This window comes from Phyllopteryx taeniolatus, chromosome 6, assembly GCF_024500385.1.
Source record: "Phyllopteryx taeniolatus isolate TA_2022b chromosome 6, UOR_Ptae_1.2, whole genome shotgun sequence".
In the NCBI taxonomy this organism is placed as follows: Eukaryota; Metazoa; Chordata; class Actinopteri; order Syngnathiformes; family Syngnathidae; genus Phyllopteryx; species Phyllopteryx taeniolatus.
Genome location: NC_084507.1, coordinates 8,290,308 through 8,299,631, shown reverse-complemented (window position 1 = coordinate 8,299,631; position 9,324 = coordinate 8,290,308).

Here is a 9,324-nt window from a genome sequence, read left to right as displayed (position 1 = left end):
ATAGTGCAGCTCAAATAAAAAGCAGACAATGCATCCTTTGGTCAAATAATAAAATAGATCTTTATTTGTCATTGTCACTTTTACAACAAAATTAGAAGTGCTTCCAGTCAGTGCAACATTCAATGAAAAGTATATATATATATAAACAGAATAAATATCAGGCATAGAACACACAGTCATACACACATGAGATGGGTATTGGATAAATGTTTTATATATTTGAAGTTAAAATCAGAGGTGGGTATGAACGCGTTACATTTACTCAAGTAACATTTTGGATAAATTGTACTTGTCAGAGTAGTTTTAGTGAAGTATATTTTTTACTTTTACTCGAGTACTTACGTTAAGAATAAATTGTACTTTTACTTACAATAATTACAATACAATACAATATTACAATGTTACAATTAATGTTACAATGTTAATGTTACAATAATCTACATGCCACTCCCTACTTTCATTTATCAATAATTGCGTATGCAATCTGTTTTTAGACTGTCGTTTTCAACTTCCGCATTGAGGGCGCCATTGGTCCAGACAACTGTGATTACCACAGTGATGGTTGACTCAAGTTCACCAATCAAACAACACAAGAAAGGCACACGTCCACACAAAAAGTCTTCTATTGGGCTTCGAGAGCCAATCAAAGTGAGTCGTGCAACAAGTAGCAGATGTACGATCTGTTCTCTCTCTCTCTCTCTCTCTCTTTTTCTCTCTCTCTCTCTCTCTCACACACACACAGACACACACACAGGGGAGGAATACCCCCACCCGAGCAGAACCCGCATGGTGTTTTGTTAATGGACTTCTGTGTTCGTCACGGATGGTCCATAACACCATGCTCAGACATAATGGTGTCGACACGTGCACTTGGCACCAGGAGACCCTAGGCCGCAGGTCGATGATCGACTTTGTGGTCATGTCATCGGCCTTGTGGCCGCATGTCTTGGACACTCGCGTGAAGAGGGGGGAGGAGCTGTCAACCGATCACCACCTGGTGGTGAGTTTGCTCCGATGGTAGGGGAAGATGCTGGCCCGACCCAAACACATTGGGAGTGTCTGTTGGGAACATCCGACAGAGTCCCCTGTCAGAAGGAGCTTCAACTCCCCCCTCCGACAGAACTTCACTCTCATTCTGGCGAGGGGGTGGACTTGAGACCGAGTGGACCATGTTCTGTGCCTCCATTGTTGAGGTGGCCGACCGGAGCTGTGGCCGTAAGGTTGTCGGTGGCAGCAATCCCAGAACTATTTGGTGGACACCAAGCTGAAGAAGAAGTCCTATCGGGCCTTTTTTGGCTGTGGGACTCTGAAGGCAGCCAAGCTGTATGCAACTTTTGTCGGTCTCGGGTGTGGGTGAAGTTCAGTGAGCCCATGGAGAACGACTTTCGCGCAGCTTTGAGGAAATTCTGGTCCACCATCCAGTGTCTCAGGAGGGGGACGCAGTGGACTGTCAACACTGTGTATAGTGGAGACGGTTGGCTGCTGACCTCAACTCAGGATGCTCTGAGTTGGTGGGTCGAATACTTCGAAGACCTCCTCACTTTTATTGACACGCCTTCCCATTAGGAAGCTGAGTGTGGGGACTCTGAGGTGGATTCTTCTATCGCTAGCGTTGAGGTCACCCAGGTGTCTAAAAAGCTCCTCGGTGGCAGGGCCCCAGGGGTGGATGAGATCCAACTTGAGTTCCTAAAGGCACTGGATGTTGTAGGGATATTCTGGTTGACACACCCCTGCAACATCATCTGGACATCGGAAACAGCCCCTCTGGATGGACAGACCAGGGTGGTGGTCCCCCTTTTTAAGAAGGTAGGGTGTGTTCCAACTATAGGGGGATCACACTCCTCAGCCTCCTTGGTAAGGTCTATTCAGGGGTTCAGGAGAGGAGGTTCTGTCAGGAAGTGGAATGTGAGATTTAGGAGGAGCAGTGTGGTTTTCATCCTGGCCGTGGAACAGTGAACCAGCTCTACACCCTAAGCAGGGTCCTCAATGGTGCATGGGAGTTTGCCCAACCTGTCTACATGTGTTTTGTGGACTTGAAGATGGCGTTTGACCATGTCCCTCAGGGAGTCTTGTGGGGGGTGCCCCGGGAGTATGGGGTACCAGCTTCCCTGATACAGGGTGTTCAGTTTCCCGTACGACCGGTGTCAGAGTTTGGTCCGCATTGCCGGCAGTAAGTCGGACTCGTTTCCAGTGAGAGTTGGACTCTGCGAAGGCTGCCCTTTGTCACCGATTCTGTTCATTTACCTTTATGGACAGAATATCATGAAAATCAGCACCTCCAAATCTGAGGCCATAGTCCTAAATGGGAAAAGGGTGGAGTGCCCTCTGCGGGTCAGGGATGAGATCCTCCCCAAAGTGGAGGAGTTCAAGTATCTCGAGGTCTATAAACCTGTGACTGTAAAGTGGTCACTTCCCCACCAGTCCAATGTCTTAACTTAATATTGTGGACTGGTGGGGAAGTGACCACTTTACAGTCTCAAACTTGGAAAAAGACAAATGGGAGTAAGTCACATATGTACTAGTCCAATGTCTTAACTTAAGATATTGTGGACTGGTGGGGAAGTGACCACTTTACAGTCTCAAACTTGGAAAAAGACAAATGGGAGTAAGTCACATATGTGCTAGTCCAATGTCTTAACTTACGATATTGTGGACTGGTGGGGAAGTGACCACTTTACAGTCTCAAACTTGGAAAAAGACAAATGGGAGTAAGTCACATATGTACTAGTCCAATGTCTTAACTTAAGATATTGTGGACTGGTGGGGAAGTGACCGCAGCAACAGTTTCATGCCGAGAAAGAGTACCACCGACGCATTATTTGCCTTCAAGGTGTGAATGGAGAAGTACAGACAAGGTCAGAAGGAGCTATATTGTGACTTTGTAGCTCAAGAGACAGCCTATGACAGAGTACCCAGAGAGGAGCTGTGGTACTGCATGCGGAAGTCTGGAGTGGCAGAGAAGTACAGAATGTTCAAAAAGCACATGTATGAGGGAAGCAGAACAGTGGTGAGGTGTTCTGTAGGTGTGACAGAGGAATTTAAGGTGGAGCTGGGACTGCAACAGGGATCAACTCTGAGCCCCTTCCTGTTTGCAGTAGTGATGGATCGGCTGACAGATGAGATTAGACATTCGCAGATGACATTGGATCTGCAGTGAAACAGGGAGCAGGTGGAGGAACATTTAGAAAAGTCAAGGCATGCACTGGAAAGGAGACCAATGAAGATTAGTCGAAGTAAGACAGAATATATGTGCATGAATAAGAGAGGGGCAGGGGGAAGAGTGAGGCGACAAGGGAGAAGAGATAGCGAGGGTGGAGGACTTTAAATAGGACTTGGGGTCAACAGTCGAGAGCAATAGTGAGTGTGGTAAGGAAGTGAAGAAGTGGGTCCAAGCAGGATGGAACGAGTGGAGGAAGGTGTCAGGGCAAAGTTTGTCAGACAGTGGTGAGGCCAACCATGATGTACGGAGTAGAGACAGTGGCACTGAAGAGACAACAGGAAGCAGAGCTGGCAGAAATGAAGATGTTAAGGTTTCTCTTGGAGTGACCAGGTTGGATAGGATTAGAAATGAGCTCATCAGAGGGACAGCCAAGGTTCGATGTTTTGGAGAAAAACTTAAAGAGAGCAGACTTCGATGATTTGGACACATCCAGAGGAGAGATAGTGAGTATATTGGAAGAAGTATGATGAGGATGGAGCTGCCAGGCTAGAGAGCGAGAGGAAGACCAAAGAGAAGGTTGATGTATGTCGTGTGGGAAGACATGAGAGCAGTTGCCGTTAGAGAGGAAGATGCAGGAGATAGGCTTACATGGAAAAGGATGACACGCTGTGGCGACCCCTAACGGAACAAGCTGGAAGGAAAAGAAGATTATGAAATATTTATTTTTTTGGTGTTTTAATTTATGTAAAGCGATTTGTGTTGCATTTTTTATTGTATGAAAACCATGTACAAATAAAGTTTTATTGATTGATGATCTTTACTCACTTGAATGTGGACAGTCCTCAGACCAGTCTGACTAGCATTGACAGAACATTTGCTTACAACACCAACCAAAAATGTTCACTTTACTCATCTGGCCTGGTTAAATTAGAACCTGAGTTTAGTCAGGTTGAGACTCAAATAAGGGGGGTGATGTAATTTTGCCGATTGCCACTAGACGGGGTGATAGAAGTGGGTGGGGTGGGTGCAGCCAAATGCTCCTGCCCATAATAACCATCAGACATGACTCATTCAGCATAGAACACCACAGTGGCCACAGACAGGCCTCTGGCAGATGCTTAACTGAAACCGAACCCTGCGCAGTTTGTGAATGGGATTTGAATAATTTCATAGAGGTACAATAACTTTACATTTCTTGATGCTCTTACAATTGTGTGATAAAAGTGTTTGGTTTGTCTTATTTATGGTATGAAGTGTAGTGCCTAGGCATATTATTGATAAGAAATAAAGGTTTCACTTCGAGGAAGCGCCTTTGTCACGTTTTTCTTTTTTATTTCCAGTATGACTTCCAGCTTGCTGCAGTGATTTTCTTGGCCAAAGTCCCACTCATCAAATCATTGTGTAGAGAGCCTAAAAGGCAATACAAAAACAACATATCACCTTGTCAGAAATGATTGTAGCTCTGATCCTCATCATTCTTGCCCAGACTTCCCCCATGGAGAGGGCCACTCAGCATGAAGACTAACACATGTTGGACAGGCGTTATTTGCTCGTGTGGACTCCTTCCAAAGCCGGAGAGCCTGGGGCGCTTTAAGTCTAATCTGTGGGCACTGGAATAACACCCAAATAACATATTGCACACGGTAAAAAATGGCAGAGGAGAAAACTGAGAGCGGTCACATTACATGAAAACTGCAGGCAGGAAGTGTTTTGCAACAGTGGAAAATCTTCAGGTCTACTCTGACCACCAGACGGTCACACTTCATCTGTGGTGAGGAGATGGATACCTTCCCCACCATAAAGGTTGGATACGCTGTCATACATTTGTCCATTACTCCCCGTTTCTCTCCTCTCACACATTTGTGTATTTTTCTTCTTCTTTCTTGTCCGTCTGACAATCACAACACTTTTAAAACAGTTCCCTCTTTGCTCATCTCTTCCTCAATGCGCTTATTACCACCACAAAGCACAATGACAAAAGGTATTGTTTTGATCAGCTTTTCTTAGTTTCTTGGGGGGGGGGGGGTTGTTGAAACTGTGTATAGAGGTGACAGTTGTGTCAAGCAAGAAACCCATAAGCAAGAACCATAAAAATGCAGGACCGGTAATTTATCTTGTTTTCACTGTTTGAGTTCAAAGGCCAGCCAGAAACTGGACGACAAAGTCAGTAAAAAGGCCTGATTATCGGGTATCTTTGAAAGATTATCCTGACCGTTTATGCTGTGTGTTAGGGGTGATTTTTCCACCGTGATCTGCTCGGAAAACAGTCCGGGCCACACAGCCAACAACGACGTGCTCTAAAGCGACCATGTCAACGGACAATTCAAAGGTAAGATCCATTTTCATGGTGTAGGCATTACTTCCTAACGGCTCATCGCAATTGAGTTGGATAACTGCTGATGCGAATGAAGGGCCTTCGTTCTTATATAGTGGGAAGGGCGACACATGCCGGACTCCAAAGTGCATCACGTGGTGCTATTTTAGCCACACCCCAAAAAAATCAGGGAAACTTGAAATGGTGAAAAACATTTTAATGCTATATCTCCTCAATTAATTCATAGCGCTCAGTCTTTGCACATTTGAAGCAATTATCTTCAAACATGTATAACGTATTTACAAACCCCAATTCCAATGAAGTTCCCAAACACTCAATAAGCGTTTGGGAACTAAGGACACCAATTGTTGAAGCTTTGTCGGTGGAATTCTTTTCCATTCTCATTTGATGTACAACGTCAGTTTCCCAACAGTTTGGGATCTCCGTTGTCATATTTTGTGTTTCATAATGCGCCACACATTTTCAATGGGAGACAGGTCTGGACTGCTGGAAGGCCAGTCTAGTACTCGCACTCTTTTACTATGAAGCCATGCTGTTGTAACAGGTGCAAAATGTGATTTGGCATTGTCTTGCTGAAATAAGCAGGGATATCCCAGAAAAGACGTTGCTTGGATCACAGCATATTCTGCTCCAAAACCTGTATGTACCTTTCAGCATTCATGGTGCCTTCACAGATGTGTAAGTTACCCACGCCATGGGTACTAAAACATCCCCATACCATCACATATGCTGGCTTTTTGAACTTTGCACTGATAACAATCTGGATGGTCCTTTTCCTCTTTGGCCTGGAGGACATGATGTCCATGATTTCCCAAAACAATTTGAAATGTGGACTCGTCAGACCACAGAACACTTTTCCACTTTGCGTCAGTCTATCTCAGATGAGCTTGGGCCCGAAGAAGCTGGCTGCATTTCTGGGTGTTGTTGATAAATGGCTTTTGCTTTGCATGGGAGAGTTTTAACTTGCATTTGTAGATGTAGCGATGAACTGTGTTAACTCACAATGGTTTTCTGAAGTGTTCCTGAGCCCATGTGGCAAAATTTTCTCTACTCGTTTTTAATGCAGTGCCACCTGAGGGATTGAAGGTCATTTAATGTTGTTTTTTTACCTAGCCTTTTATGTGCAGAGATTTCTCCAGTGTCTCAGAATCTTTTGATGATATTATACACTGTAGATGATGAAATCCATAAATTCCTTGCAATCGTACATTGAGAAACTTTGTTCTTAAACTGTTGGACTATTTGCTCATGGAGTTGTTCACAAAGTGGTGAACCTCAGCCCATCCTTGCTTGTGAACAACTGAGCCTTTCGGGGATTCCCCTTTTATACCCAATCATGACACTCACCTGTCTCCAATTTACCTGTTCACCTGTGGACTGTTCCAAACATATGTTTTTTGAGCAATCCTCAACTTTCCCAGTCCTTTGTTGCCCCTGTCCCAGCTTTTTTGTAATGCGTTGCAGGCATGAAATTCATCCATCTATTTTTTAACCGCTCATCCTCACTAGGGCCACGGACGGGCTTGCGCCTATCCAAGCTGACTGTGGGCGAAAGGTGGCGTACACCCTGAACTGGTTGCCAGCCAATCGCAGGGCACATAGAAACAACCAACCATTCGCACTCACATTCACACCTACGGGCAGTTTAGAGTCTTCAATGAACCTACCATGCCTGTTTTTGGGATGTGGGAGGAAACCGGAATACCTGGAGAAAACCCACGCAGGCATGGGGAGAACATGCAAACTCCACACAAGCAAGGACGGATTTGAACCCGGGTCCTCAGAACTGTGAGGCAGACGTGTGTGAATTCAAAATAAGAGAATATTTGCAACAAACAATAACATTGGTTCATTTGAACATTGAGTCAAAGTATAATAATAATAGACAAAGTATCTAGTAGAATATAGCTTGAAAAGGATTTGCAAATGATTGTATTCTGTTTTTATTTACGTATAACTGGAATTGGGGTTTGTAGAAGCAAATCTTTGTATTCACTCTAGAGGGCTTTTTAAAAATCAAAGTGTGTAGCTCGCTTTAGCTATTTATGTTTAAGTTACAATGGAAGTCCGCCCTTTCCCCCACGCCTGACTGCAGACTAAAGAAAGGTACGGTCCCATTATCACTCTACTCTTGGTATATTATCACTCTTGGTATTCACTCTGCTGACTATTCTACTTCCCCTTCTTTTCTCCTTCACAACCCGACCACATCATCTCTTTTTTGTCCCCTTCAGATTCACTCTTTCCTCTCTGTTTGTGGTCTCTCACACTTAATCGAGCTCCATCCATCTGTTTCTCTTCATTCGTTTAGCCAGGTCTGCTTTTGATTAAGATTACATCAGGCTTTGACCTATTAGTGTGTTGTGATCCTTTTGAAGTCATTCTGTGGTTATAGGTTAAGCTCAAAGCCCACCACTCTTCCGACTGCATGCAATGTGCACTATATTCAGAGGAGGAAAAATGCAGTAGGTTATTAAAATGTTCAGTCCTAGAATTAAATGACTTTTTTTTCCCTTGGGGATCCAGAAACATTCAATCATATGAGCTTTCTGTCATGGGGAGACTCACAAGAAGAGCGCCTGCCTGCGACTCCTTTTGGTTTCCTAACCCATAATCCAACCGAGCAATCTGTAAACTGGAATATATTGTTCATTTAACCTCATAGCCTGAGGATTTTTATTATTTTTCTAAGGTAACTTTCCCAACCAAAGCATTTCTGTTCCTTATTAGGCTAACATTTCAAAGTCAAGCTCAGCTCTCGCTCACTAAACATCATGCAGATGTCATTTACAAAGTGCCACTATTTTAGGACCCAAATGAGGAATGGATAGGCTTTTATTTAATACCATTACCCTCATTAAAACACTATTATGGCATAGTGCACACATCAAACAAAGGTTTTCCATTTCCAGATGTTGATCACAATATAATTTCTAAATAAAATTCAGCCCAGCTTCTCCGTGCAGGTCGAATGACTTGAATGCTAAACTGATCGCTTTATGGGTTAAAGACGGACTTCTGGAGGTCAATCATGACGCTAAGATGACATCTATTGGCCACAATGTGGCAGAGCTGGATGTTAAAGTCATTAAGACTCATCAGACTAAGTGGACACGGTTGAACGAAAGGTCTTCCACCTCCTCACGTCTGGTTCAGGGTAGATTTCTCTGCTGACTTTTTTTTTCATTTAGCAGGGGATGAGAGGAGTCATCAGATGCCTGCTTGGAGTGTTTATATCAAATTAACAGAATGTATGACTATGACATTCAATTTAAAGAAATCATTTTGAGGGCACACTGTCTTATGTAATAAGATGCATGTTGTATTTGTGCTAGTGTCTATGCAGTGCTTGCACCAACTTTGGCACACACTAAAATGATCAGCTCATGAATAGTGTCCATTTCTTTCATATTTATCACATTGATTCATCCATTTTCTTTACCTACAGTGGAAAAGTAAATGTTGTAGCAATTTAAAAAAGGTTGGAATTACATTTAACAACTAACTATCAGTGGTTGATAGATGTTGTTTCAAAACATTTATAGCTGGTTCATATTTCAAATAACATTTTGTTAAAAGATCAACTTTTATTGTTTGCAATTAGTACTTTTTATCTATGTAAAATGGTAATCATTTTGCACAACCAATGTGTGAGTTTTCTCACAGGAGTCTTAAGAATTTAAACTCAAATTTTATTGTGTAAAATATTAAATATTTCCCCCTGGAGCTGATTGGAAAAGGAACAAAATAGAGCTTAATGTAGAGTGAACTTTTGATTTGTGTCTATATCCGATGGCCAGAAACACCACTTCAGCTGAATGCTAATGTT